This window comes from Mytilus galloprovincialis, chromosome 6 (genome assembly GCF_965363235.1).
Source record: "Mytilus galloprovincialis chromosome 6, xbMytGall1.hap1.1, whole genome shotgun sequence".
NCBI classification, from domain to species: domain Eukaryota; kingdom Metazoa; phylum Mollusca; class Bivalvia; order Mytilida; family Mytilidae; genus Mytilus; species Mytilus galloprovincialis.
Genome location: NC_134843.1, coordinates 55509392 through 55524164, shown reverse-complemented (window position 1 = coordinate 55524164; position 14773 = coordinate 55509392). Strand labels below are relative to the sequence as shown.

Genomic DNA, 14773 nt, shown 5'->3' with positions numbered 1-14773 from the left:
CTTTTAATTTCACGAAAAAACAACCTATTCGAAACTATAAAAAGTTCAAAAATCCAATGGCGGTCAATAATAACCATTTTCGTAGGAATATTTTCGAACATCCTGGCACTTGAAATTTCTAGGAGGTGAAATTCTCGGGATTTTACCTAAAACTCTATGGGAAAATACAATTTTTAATTCCAATTTAAAACCAAACGGTAAAAGATATCACAAAGATTTTTAAAACACATGTCTAGTATGATAAGGAGATTTGAAAAAACGATCTCAAATTTTATTTAAATGATTCAACAAAAAATAAATTGAGTTTTAAGGTGTCTTCGTAGAGGTCCGCGTTCATCGTTTGTAAACACTGTCGAGTTCGGTTTACATAAGAATTTTAAATATATACGTATCCGTCCGATCCGTGCATAAATTTAATTTACTGATCGATCGGTGACTGTTGTCAGGGTAACTCTCACATAGGTTATTTGACTTATCTGACGGATCCTATGGGTCACCGATCACCGATCACTCATCGATCAGTCAAACATCCGTCACCGATCATTCACCGATCAGTCAAGTTCACGTCAAACAGTAACGCCTAAGGTTGCAAGTACTGTATACTGTCACTTTAAAAAGCAAATTGGGCGACAAATTATACTATTTGATAATTAAATAAAATGTTTACTTTTACTGGTAATGGTGTTGACAAGCCAGGAGTTTTCTGCAGAATCTGTAACTTTAACTAGATAACCTCCCATTTTTCTACATTGACTCTGAAAATAACTACCAAAAATATAGCATAGATATTGAACATGGGTATTACGAAACACGTATTAGTTGAACAGATACTGAAAATCTGCATTGCATTATAAAAACCGTGTCGTACTGTACGGTCGTCCAATTGTTCAACGAATGAAAGGGATGATAGGTTAAAGCAAATACCTTGAACTCTCTACGAACGGTACTCGTGAGAACTACAATTTTCTTCTATAACGAGGGACGTAGTACTACATAAATATGATGTGATTTAATGACCGTCTTGTGCAGTGCTAATTTGAGTAGGTACTTGTGTGCATTGTTGGTATTCACAACACGCTTTTGAATTCTTATTTCTTTATCACATTTCACGTTTTATTATAAGAGGGTTTGAATCATTTCTGTATTATTTGTTTTGTAAATCTTCTTTTTCCTACGAATTGAATCCTTAATTTTTGTTTCTGAGCCACAACCATTTTTCCCGGTTTTCCTCGTGTGATTTAGTAGCTAAAAAACGATCCGTGAGAATCGATTTATAAAATGCAATTTGACGAGATTTGGGGTCACACATTCACGATTTTTACTGCCGTCCTTGACAGGGCCATTCCCGATTAAAATTTGTCGAAAGTCTGATCAAGATCCTTTGAATCGTGGAAGGTAATTCAAACTTTAATTAAAATTTATAAAAAAAAAAATAATCACAACAATTCGAAATTGTTCAGGGAGCGTCGATATTCAACCGTTTCCAAGCGAAATTGTACCGATAATCCCGTTCTCAATCAGCTTCTAATCCGATTTGTATCTTTCGCATGGTAAAATTTGACCAAGTCTGTCACGACTGCGTCCCGATTCTACCGAATGTAATCCGACAAAGATGAGGGAGTGACCAGAAGGTGAACCTACGCTGACAGAAGTTATCCGTTCGAAAACTGTCGGCATATTCGGGGATGATCAGGTACTGTCGGAACGTAATCCTATCACGGTCCACTCTATCGCAAATTGCAAACGGCTTTGTCTGGTCTCAGTCGTATTGAATTCTCTATTTGTCGGGACTCTGACTTGGGTAGCATTGACGAATTTATTATTTATAACGGGACTGTTCCGGAACGGTTTCGGCCGGTTCGCAATCGGCAAGATCTGGATGCAACCCTATCGGCAGAAAAACATTTATGAAAAATTTCTCCAGATCATTCCAGTTCCACAGGACACCGTCCAGACAACACAGACCATTGATCCGATACAGCAGAATATGTCACGACATAATCACGCTTGTAATCCGACTAGACAAAATCGGCTGAGTTTCCCCGAATGATACGGGACGCACCTTACTGTCGGGGTGCATCGCCGAACTATCCGGACCATTTCCGACCCGTAGGAATATGCTACGAACTTGAATGACTGCGTTCAGACAATGATAGGTCATTCCAGATAATTGAGGATAGTAATCCGACTTTTTCACTTTTTGTGTCTTATCGCTGTCTGACCTCAAACGGGAGCAATAATCGGCAATGTGTGAACCCCGCATTAATAAAAAAAAAAGACAAGTCAATGGCTTTAACTTGTTTCACAAGTAGACATTTTAAAGAAATGGAAATTTTAAGCAGTGCTAGAGGTTCAGACTTTTGACGATTAACGTAAGTTTTAAAATATTCGATGAATTGAAACATCTTTGTTGTTAGATTTGCATAATTATTTTATGTATTACATCCAATTGAATTAGTCACTTAATAACATGTACCTCAGCTTCGTGCCATGATTTCTTTTCGGAAGAAAAAAAGTAGCAGTGGTTTTTGAATTCCCTCCATCCATCCGGACATCTTCGTGATTTTTCTAATCATAATAATCATATATTTATAATCATTAACATTAATTTTCACAACTCTTTATTTCATACTTTTGCTACCAAATTTTCACTTAAAAACATGTTTGGGAACCATGTTAGTCACAATCATCATTTGAGTATCTAATTTAAAATTTAAAAAAAAAAATCGGTAACCTCCTGACAAACAAAATTGCAACAAAAAATAGTAAATGGGGGTACAAGGTAAATTGTTGTCTATTATGATCTTGGAAACAACGATAGAAGGAGAAATTGTGTTTTCACATCAAAACTGTCCGACTACTTTTTACAATTTTTACCTATTTAACTTAGATATGATAAGAGATAACAAGAAACATGATCTATGAATAAATGTACGTATTCTGGCTTCAATCGACTCCCTATAAGAGGCTTTGCTCTTAAATAATGATGTTTACCAATACTTATTGTTTGCGTGTTTGCTTATTATCTTGAAAAAGTAAAATAACAAAAATACCGAACTCCGGGGAAATTCAGAACGAAAATTGCTTAATCAAATGGCAAACTATAATTCTATCATCGATAAAGAGAAACTTAAATAGCAAAAATATTGAACATGACAAGACCCCCATTTTTGTTAACAAGGCTGAACTTGTTGATCGACTCCTTGAAAAAAATGAATACGCTTAAACTTTTCAACATTACAATATTTACAAATTTTCCAAATGGCAGACTTCAACTGTTGTCTCCTTGTAGAACACATTGTCCTAAATCAATGTTTTATATATATTATATCTTGCAAAACAAATATTAGATGAGGAAAAACAATATGCAAACAGGACACTGATGAACAAGATAAAATTTTCGTCTCTTGTCGAAATTGTAAGTTAATCCTTACAGGTGTTGTGTTCCTTAAATGACTTATTTACCTAATTTTGCGTTTTGTGAAAAACTGAGTAGCTATATAACAAATTATAAAGAACACAAATTATTAGAAAGACACAATAGCCCAAATTGGTCAACATAGCTTAAGTAATTCTGATTCTTATGGGAGTTTATGATTATTTTTATTCATTTCAATTTATAAACTATGAATAGAACAACAGAAGTCAGGAATATTAGATCAACAAGAAATATATTAGTGTTGAGATAGTCTACGATGTTTTAGAGTGGTCATTATTGAAGATGCATATCGTCGCTGGGCTTTTAAAATGTTGTAAATTACAAATTTTTCAAGAAAAAAATATCTCACAAACAGGCAAAATGCATGCTTCCAAAATGTCGTATGTGAACTTGAACATTTTTGTAAATAGCAGTGAAATAACATTTCTGGATTATCCAAGGACTTAAATTATTTTCACAGAAATTTTATAAAGAAATGTACAATTATTTTTTTCCCAAAGCCTACAACGATTTTCAAGTTTTCATACAACATTTTGGAAGCAAACTTTATAAACAACTGACATTGGCAATTTTGTAATATGTCTTATTTCAAACATTTTGATTGGTGTAACTGTATAATATGCTATTTTGTAATACCAACGATTTCCTACATCCCAGACCATTTGTGTCAAAAAGTCTTTTTAGCCAAAAAAGTCATATACGACATTTTAGAAGCCCAGCGACGATATATATCTAGGTGACGAACACACGATCCTTGCAGCTTCTCATACTGTCTGCATAAAATAGCGAGTTAAAAACACATATTTTCTATCGATTTAAAATTACAATATATTAAAATCTATCCTACCATTCAAACTATGTTCTAGTTTCTTAAGTGATGATTTGATGCCAGATATAATCGATTTCTCCTGATCGCCAAGACAGGAGTCCGACATAGTTCCTGGAATACAACAAAGGACAACAAAAATGTGCTGGTAAATCATCCTAAAATAAAGAATAAGAATATTATTATGTTGCACTTTCCGCAGAAAGTGGTGGATCCTCTTAGCTAGCCGAGGGTAACGATCCACTTCCATCCTCTACACGCGTGTGGCTAGCGGAAATGTGGGTTGATTGTCTGGTCTTGGAACTAGTTTAACCCCGCCACATTTTGTAAGTGTCTGTTCCAAGTCAGCTAGGAGCCAGTACTTCAGTAACTGTGGTTGTCGTTAGTTGCTGTACATAATAATTGTTTTTCGATTATTATATTGTACTTAAATCAACCCTTTATCATTTTTTGTTTGAACTGCTTAACATTTGTCTTTAAAGGGGCCTTTTATAGCTGACTATGCGGTATTGGTTTTACTTATCATTAAAGGCCGAACGGTGGCCTTACTTAATGTTATTAAATTAAGTGTTAGTTGTTCTCTTGTGGAAAGTTGTCTCATTGGCAATCCTACTATTTCTATTCAGACTGAATAATAAAATTATTTACCTTGGTGACAGGGTCAAATTCTAATCTTGAAACACAAGATAAGTTGGACTGACAAATTATGAATATAAAAAACTTGTTCGTGTATTATAGATTTATAGTCTTGATTCCAAGAAAATTGACTGATGTGGACGACATGTGATATGTGTAACCTTTTCGTGTTTACTTTCAATCAACATATTTTACAAGATATGATATTACAGAAGAGACTAGCAACATAACGTGTTCTAGTATTGCCTCTGTAAACAAAATCGAGCTAACTAATTTCGCATATTATCATAATATTTGTCTAGAGATAGAACAAACTAAAAACTAAAAGAAGTGTCGACATGAATAAAACAAACACTAAATCAAAAAAAAAAATATATTGAAGAAATGTTTCGATAATCCTTACTAGACAAATTCAGTTTTGAAACAAGAAATTATCTTGCAATAATACCAAAAGAATATTGCATTGAAAGTTTATTATCAGGTAGATTTTAAAAAGTGGTTATAGAGAACATCTGTCCTTCATAAGATGAGATTTCTCATATATCACAATTATAACAAGCATCTGACTAGCAGCAGACCTGACTTTCTACACAAGTTGTGGCCAAGTTTGGTTTAATTTGGCCCAGTAGTTTCAGAGTAGAAAATTTTTGTAAAAGTTAACGACGACGGACGACGACGACGACGACGGACGACGACGACGGACGACGGACGCAAAGTGATGAGAAAACCTCACTTGGCCCTTTGGGCCAGTCGAGCTAAAAATTAGACCACGCATTTCTCTAATCTACATTTTTTTTGGCCCGTTATTCTCTAATCTTCATTTTTTAAGGGCATTATTCTTTAATCATTTAACCCCATCCAAACCCTCTTACATACTGGTTCCCAGTCATGCTCTCTGTGTTCTATCTCACAGAGACATGATAACTTGGGAATATTACCAGTAAATAAACATGTGCATATTGTTTACATTGAAATATGTGGTAACCTTTCATTCGAGCTAGGGGTTGTTAAGAAAATTAGTGTTAGTTTAAACTCTGAGAAGTTAAGGGCATATAAACTTTGAAAATATGCCGCACAGCCCTATATTTTGACCTTTGAAAAAAAATGTGGTGCATATGAACTTTCAATTCTAGGATAAGATAAGATCGATAAACACAACATTCAAAAACACAGCATGCAGACAGGATATATAACAGCACAGGCATATTAAAATATATGCAAAGCACTACTAAAATACACATCTAAACAAGCCAAAACTGAAGCACAACTAAAATCAAGCACAAATAAAAAATAGCATACATGCAAACATTTAAGACATAATAGCATGTAAGAGCAACTTCTAAAATATGCTTGTCTACATTGTATGCAAATTTTCATAAAACAAAATCACTGTGGGATAAAAAAAAAAAAAAAAAATAATAAAAATGCCCTTATGCGACGGCCCATAGCATCTGTTTCAGCGGAATTCTCCGCGAAATGGTTCAGAATCATTTTTTCTACATGCTAATAATGCAACTCTTTACTCTTTAGCCTGGTTCTCTACCTTTCAATATACGGGTATTAGAGTCCTATGTTGTTAGAGCCAAAACAGATAAAGGACAGGAAACCAGTGTATGCTACTCTTATATTCAAAATAAAAAAAATCGAGTGTTTGAAACTACTGTCCTAAAATAAACAAATTGGTTTGTTTTGTGATTTGGTGGATCGCCCAATCACTCATATGAAGAAATGGCTCAATCTTAAAGTACAAGACTGCCGCACTTATTTTCTAAAGCCATATATAGAAACTATCTACTTTCCGATGTACTGTATGTAGTATACTATATTATCGGTCGTCCCACTGTCTATATCACTCTGTTCAGCTCTTAATATTATTCCGTATCATGTCTTTGTGACGTCAAATACGTTGACCCGGCCTTAATAACTTTGACCCGGACATATCAGCGACGTCATAATGTTTGAACCGACGTTAATAACTTTGACCCGAACTTATCAAGTCATCTTTTGTGTGCTGGTGAAACAAAGAAAACACTTCTGAAACACGCAAATATAGCCCGATAAATCGATTATCAGATTATCTGCATATTGATATTGTAAAATATCAGCTGCTTGACATTATATGAAGGCTTTTTGATCTCGTTCGCTACGCTCACTCGACAAAAAGCTTCATATAATGTCTCGCAGCTGATATTTTACGATATCAACATGTAGATAACCTGATAATCGGTACATATATGGTGCTTCTCTTTCGCTGTGTAACCAAATAGACTAAATATGCAAAGTCCATTCATTTTCGCAATGGCATTGTTAGTTATTTTTTACTATTGAGTTTGTTAATGAACTTACTTTTGGTATCTTTAATCTCTTTTTCTTACGAGATCTTACGAGATCAAATTGACATGTTTATAGTAGTTTCACGTCATTACATTCTTTTTCAAGTGTGAGTATATTCATTGTTATACACTTACAGATGGAACAACAAATATTTTGAATAATGGTTTAAAAATTACTTCCTTTTAAACGTATCTCATATGTCCGTCGAACAGATCATTAAGAAATATAACATAGAAACAGAGATAAATATCTACCAGGCACCAAATATTCATCTTTTATTGGGGATTAGAAATTGTTACCAAAAAAAAAAAAAATTCAAATTACTAATGAATAAAAAAAAAAAAAAAAAAAAGAGGTTTTAGAGGTGTAGTTAAAATTAATAATGTGCTTCTTCATTCATTTAATTATGTAAAAAGGTTAAATCAACATTGATTTCAAAAGAAATCATTTTTAATTGATAAAAAGTTGACATAATTCGTTTGACCATAGAAAAAAACCACACTCCCAAAAGATGAAAATGGTGGATGCCTATTTTAATGATTTCAAAATTGAAATACTAGCGATTAAGCAAGTAAACAAACAAATAATAACAAATATAGTATTACAATGTAGTAAATAACAATAATGAAATTACAAAAGTAAAAGTCACATAATTTCTTCGACAAAATTCAGTATATCATAGACAGAAGGTCTAAGTAGAGGAATTGAGGATAAACATTTATGTGAAATAATAGAGAGTTCTTGTAAAGGTATATTTTTGAAAATCCAACCCAGCGCAAATACTTCGGACGATTCGGATGTTTCCTCTCCATGTTTTATTTCAGGAGCGAGATGGTTGTAAATAATTGCTTCTTCGGTGGTCATCGGAAATCTCTTTCCGTGCATATAACTAGCATGGCCCATGTCAATAAAAGTTAAACGACATTCATCCGTGTTTATATTTACTAAAATATTGTCTGACTTTAAGTCGTTGATCAGAACACCTTTCTCATTTATAGACTTTAAACCAAATGCTAGTTGGTATGCGATGTTGTACCATTTTTGTTTGGTGATAAAATGAGGTTGTCCAACAATAAGTTGATACAGTGTTATTGAGTTCTGCACCAACTCTTGGACAATTCCCGGGTGGTTTCCTTCTGGGGTTCTTTGTAAGATACCAAACAGCTTGGGTGTAATTCCTGTCGTCTCTAACATTTTCAGAAGCCCTGCTTCCGCAGATATCCCTTCGAGGTTGTCAAACGGTTCTTTGAAAAGTTTTATAGCAACGCTTTTAAAACAATTGTTTATAACAACTCGACCTTCAAAGACAGCTGACGTTACACCTGTACCCAAACATTTGTACTCTTCAGGTCTTGTGTCAACTTTTGTAAATATTATGTCCTGAAGTCTTATATCTGGAATCCGTGATCTTGTATAAGGGCATATTAAACAATGTGTTTGGTGTTTTGATTCCCCCATTCCACATATAAATAAGGAAGGGGGCGGAGAAAATCTCCCTGGGGAAACCATAAGTGCCGTCTTTGATGGTCTTGGACTTGTATCTACGAAGGCACCATCAATCTTAGATAAAACAGTACTGCTATTATCAAGCTTTTTACTGATTAAATATGTTGCTGCTTTTGGTGTTGATATATCAGAACTAAATATAGCAGGTGATGGCGTATGTGTCCTAGTGACTCCATTGTAAAATCGTTTCATAGAAGTTGGATCAATAGGAGCAGGTGACATACATGTATGCACATCTCCACAGAAAGTAGTAACTAGTTTAGTTGAAGTACTGGTACATTTATCAATGTGCTTGCATAGTTCAGAGGTTGACGTGGAACTGTCGTTGCTGCATGAAAGATCAAAAGTTGAAGTACAAATGTCGTTGGAATATAATAGATCAAAAGTTGAAGTAGAGTTTTCGTTGGTATACAAAAGATCAGAAGTTGAAGTAGAGTTATCGTTGTAATATGAAAGATCAAAAGTTGAAGTAGAGTTTTCGTTGGTAAATAAAAGATCAGAAGTTGAAGAAGAGTTGTCGTTGGTATACAAAAGATCAGAAGTTGAAGTAGAGTTGTCGTTGGTATATGAAAGATCAAAAGTTGAAGTAAAATTGTCCTTGGAAAGTGAAAGATCAGAAGTTGAAGTTGAAGTGCTAACGAAGGAAAAAAGATCGGAGGTTGAAGTGGAAGCAGAAAAAGCATTTGATGAAACTTTTGACCATGCTAGATTAGAGAGGATATTGCTGTTTGGTGTAATACTACTATCTTTTGAGACCTAAAAGAAAGAATAGTAATACACTGACATCATATTTAAGAAATTGAGATATTGCATCAAGCATCATGTTAAAAAAATAAAGGGACCAGAAAGAGTAGGTACATGTTTGAAATAGAAATACAAAACTAATATTAAACCCTCACATTTTTTATTTTCTTTAAATTATTTCAGATTTTGTGAAAGGTAAGGCAAAAGAGCAACGGGGTAATTAAAGATTTAGTGACAGTATACAACTAGCGGAATATGTTAAAAGCGAACTATGATAGGATTGTCACATTTTTCTATCCCATAAAATGAAAACTTAGTTTTATTCATTGCTAGTATGCTATAGTTACTCTATGGACAAAAAACACAGTGGGCAAAATAGATCATCTAGTATACAAATGAAAAATAATTGGTAAAATATATAAAGAATAAAGAATACGGGAAAATAAAAAAAATTAATAGAGAAAACACGGTTAAAAAAAATGATGAAATGAAGGACGCCAGAGGCGGGTCCAGCCATTTTAAAAGGGTGTCCAAACCCATGACAAAAGTAGAGGGGTTCCAACTATGTGCTCCCATTCAAATGCATTGATCGTCAAAAAAAGGGGGTTTGAACCCCCGCCCGTCCCCTGGATCTGCCACTGGACGCATATCAAACGTATTAAACTGTTACTTACCGATGAAATTAATTTCTTCGCTTTTGTAGAAAAAGCAAGGCCACTTTTTAGTTCAGGTCTTGTCGTATATTGGCACAAATAAGCAGGAGACGAGTATCTGGATAGGATGTCCAAAATCATTGTAGATGCTGTTGTAGACACGTCCGACTTTTGCAAAGCAAGAAATGAATTTGACGGGAGAGCGTCGCATGTTTTGCTTTTTATTTTGGGGCGGTAGAATCTACGTTATTATGACGGCGACGTCGTCAATGGAACTCCATTGTTTTATTTGTAAATTTACCTATCATAAGAATGTCGATGAGCCAGTAAAATAGTTATTACAGTTTTTTTTAAACGTCTTTTAATATATTAGTTTATTCAAATTAATTTGATTTTGATTTTTGTATTAATTAAAACTCATTCATTTTGTTTAGTCGTTTATTATTCAAATGGATTAAAATCAAACTGCAAATTCAGTTATTATGAACATTCAAATATAAAAGAAAAGATGTGGTATGTTAGCCAATCAGACAACTCTCCACAAGAGACCAAAATGGCACAGAAATTAACAACTATAGGTGTTCAAATATGTGCAATGTAAATTATGAATCCAAAGGTACAATAAAACCTTATGAAGTTCGCTGACGCAGTGATAACATTTTATGGGAAAACATGCTCTGCAATTTCACTAACACAACTAAAGGTATATCTTACAAAGAGTGTTTGCTGGTATTTAAAATCATGATCCCATGTAACTGAACATTCAGTGGTCAATTGATGTATCAATGATATACTCTGATGAGAGAAAAATTATGTGTGGTATATTTTGAATAAACATGTTTATCGAAAACAAGAGACACCCGTGCCTGTACATGTATAGCCAAAACATCCGACAAGTTTTAGCGAATTATGAGTTTTAGATGCCCATATACAACTTACTACAGTTACTATCTATGCTGCTGAGAATTATTTTGTAATTTTGCAATTTTGATGTTAAATATGAGTTTCGAGAGTTGCAAAATATACAAAAGAGAGTAAATATCAATATTTCAAGGGCAATGATAACTCACAAACGACATTCAGATTGAGGACAAACTTTGAATTCAAATTTATTGAGAAGATTTCGAAACATACGACGAACGACGGACGACATACAAATGATGACAAACACAAACGCGATTGGCGAAATTAAGTTGAGGTCCAGGGTGTGGATGAGGTTATTATCAGAAAATCGATTCAGACACAGAATATTAAATCGATTTTGCAACAAACATTAAACATATCACTGTATCTTTATATATACTAGTATAGTATGTTACAAATTGCTAGGTAATAAAAAAACAACCTTAAACCAAAAATTTAATAGAAAAACCAGGGATATGGGTTATGTATCCATGATACAAAACATGAACAGGAAAAGTCTATAATCTTCTACTTAAACATTTATGGAAAAAAAGATCAAAAGAACCGATTGTAAAATACTGAAGTTGCAACAAAATAGGACAAAGTGTAAACGTAGCTAAGTTATTATATAGAAATATCTTTAACTTTGAACACTTTACCATGAATGCCAAAAAAAATCGTATTATACAAAACCGAAATTCATAATGATTCACTCAAGTAGAGGGTAAGTGTTAGATGTTCGTAGTTTCAGCCCATTAAGAAAATAAAAAAGAAGATGACTGTGTTAGTTTTGCCAATGAGACAACTCTCCACAAGAGACCATGCAATACAGATCACAAGGACTTCCATAAGTAAACGTGAAAATTGTTTCTCTAATGAGATGTTTTTTCGTTGATATTATAATAATTTTCGTAACTTTCCATAAAACCGTAAGAGTACTCATAAAGTTTGAATGTAACAAAAAGAAGTAAATTCTAATCATTTTAATATAACACGAAACGGAACGCGGAACGAAATATTCCCAAAGGAACAAAGTCTTTCTTCTTTTATTGAATGTAAAAGTTTAATTTTTAAAGTTCTTGACAGTGAGTGACATTCAAAATAATATCAAGGATCAATTGCCTTTTCAAATTAGTTTTATATCATTGTAAATGCCAGATTTAGTATCTCTTTAAGAATTATTACACCACACTGGCAAAAAATGACTGGACTGTCAATATATTTAAATAGCATTAAAACGTTTTGTTAACTGAGATGTTTACGGGGAAAACAGAAACTTTTCGTGGCTATTTATGAACATCAAGGATACAATATAAGAGTTGACAATATTTTATTTAAGAAATCATATCACAACGCAGAATGTAACATATAAGCAATATAGGATCCAAAAATAACCAACAATACTTATTGTAATCTGTCTTCAAGTTAAGCGTTAGGTTTCCAAAATAAAAACTTAGAAACAAAATCGTGCATCGGTTTCTTTTTCAGGTAATTATATTCGTTAAAAAAATCCAAACGAGGGTCTGAATTTGGGGATCTTCATTTCTTTATACTTTCTTTATGTCATTTTCCCTAACATTAATTTCTATACTTTGCCCATTGTTCTCCATTCCTCATATTGTAACCCCCTATTTTTATCCATAATAAATTTTTTTCTACCCATTATTCTGAACTGTTTTATCATTGTTCTTTCAACTGTTAACACTATTCAGATCCTCGCAGAACTTTCTTTTCGGAAAACAAGTGACCGGCCCGTACGTAAGTAGCTATGTAATAAGAATTTTTCACTTTAAAAGAATTATTGATTTCGTATTCTTTTTTTACGTCGTTTCAATTCGTCGCTTCGTTAAGTATCGTTTTAATATCGCGCCTCGCTTTACATACACTTTTAAATTACCTCACACCACTCAGTCACGTAACCGACAGTCAAGCAATTTAAATTAATTGATGCTTTAAAAAAGTTTAATAGTAACATTTAATCGTCTATATAAAAATTCATTTTTGACAATTGAATAGCGTGCAACAAATGTTGTATACGAGGCACTAGAATCAATAAGTCTACCTAAATCACACCGATCTATTCTGTAGAATTTTCAATATATCCGATGCAGAGAAATCCAGCGTGTCATTTTTCGTAACAAATAGTTTAATTGAATCTTTTATATCCTGCTCCTTGTAGCATCCCATACTGAGCAAAGCCTTAGCTGCTGTTGTATAGATCAAATCATCCGAATACAAACTTCGTTTAGTTTCTTGTTTTGTCGGCGTTCCATCTTCTTCAATGTGATCATTTAGTCTTTTGCTAAAGTCGTTTCCTTTTACATTTGTAACATGGGGGCAATGTTTCCCGTGTCTTGCGTGTTCTACCCAGGGGTCATCGAACACATCCCATGATCGGAGTTTTAATCCACAATAAAAGCACTGAACCACGTCTTCTGTGCCAGTAAAATAGAAACCTGCATCCGCTAGAACCACTGGTTTCGGAGATGTCCTCGACCAATTTGAATATGATCTAATTCGAGATGCCACTGTCGCATAAGAAATGTTAAATGGTTTCTTCAAACAAATCCCTAGATTATGTGTTTCCTCGTAGTTTTTTGACGCACTTAATTTTGATTGCATTTTAGCATTCTATAAATATGACAATTACACTTACAGATATGATATGTATATTCGACAAACTTCCTTGTTCGATTTATGCAGACGAGTGAACATACACTTCGTAACGATTAACTATTTATATATTATATCTTAAGGATATTAGACGGATTTCCAGTATCTATTTATAGTACACGATAACAAAATTTAAAAAAAGCGCTTACATGCCATATTTATACTTCTGACATGATATTTTTTTTTAAATTTTCATGTATTTCAGGTGATGCTGACATTATTTCTTCATTGTCATTCTTTTTTTAAAGTATAGCCATTGTCTCACTGTCAATTAATGTTCATGAATCATGAATATATATGTATATAGATAACGTTAAACCCACTTATTTTATTTGTCAAGATTAGTGATGATGAAAACTATACATCGGGTTTGAATTCGGATTTGAATTCATTATTAAAATTAAACTACAGGTACGAATATCATGTCCGTAAGGTCCGGTCCAAAACATGTTTACATTTCATAAAAACGATTATCATGTTTATTTAAAATGGTGACAATTTAAACATGTAGAAATAATACTACATCATAGGTATTACATGTATACACATACTTTTAAATCTTATTGAAAAATTTAAACAAACATATTCAAACACTTGTGATGTCACTCCTTTCAATTGTAGGTAAACATGTAAACTGTATATATCTCCTCCAACCAAGGGCCATGGTTTCTTCTAAATTACAATGAACGTTCTATATCATCCTGAATCAATCATGAACCGAAAAAGTAAATTATTTAAAAAAAAAGGGGAATTCTTATCAAATAATGTTTTATTATTATTTCGTCTGGGAACAAATTAAAAATTACAGGCTCAAAAGAGCCTTCGTTTATAATGAATATGGCCCAGTAGTTACAGAGGAAAATATTTTGTAAAAATTTACAAAATTTGCGAAAATTGTAAAAAACTGACTATAAAGGGCAATAACTCCTAAAGGGGAAAGTTGATCATTTTGGTCACGTTGACTTATTTGTAGGTCTTTAAGTCTTACTTTGCTGTATATTATTGCTGTTTACAGTTAATCTCCATCTATAATAATATTAATTCAAGATAATAACAAAA

The 14773-nt window shown here is 33.2% G+C and overlaps 1 long non-coding RNA gene across 1 annotated transcript; it reads right to left on the bottom strand.

Annotated features, from left to right (window-relative positions):
• Positions 1 to 667: 667 nt before the first annotated feature.
• On the bottom strand, positions 668 to 5018 carry LOC143078209 (uncharacterized). The gene is made up of 4 exons (XR_012979109.1): positions 4914 to 5018; positions 4287 to 4423; positions 2477 to 2568; positions 668 to 755 (listed from the first exon to the last, which is right to left on the bottom strand). It is a non-coding gene; the product is annotated as an uncharacterized LOC143078209 (long non-coding RNA).
• Between the last annotated feature and the right edge of the window lie 9755 nt (positions 5019 to 14773).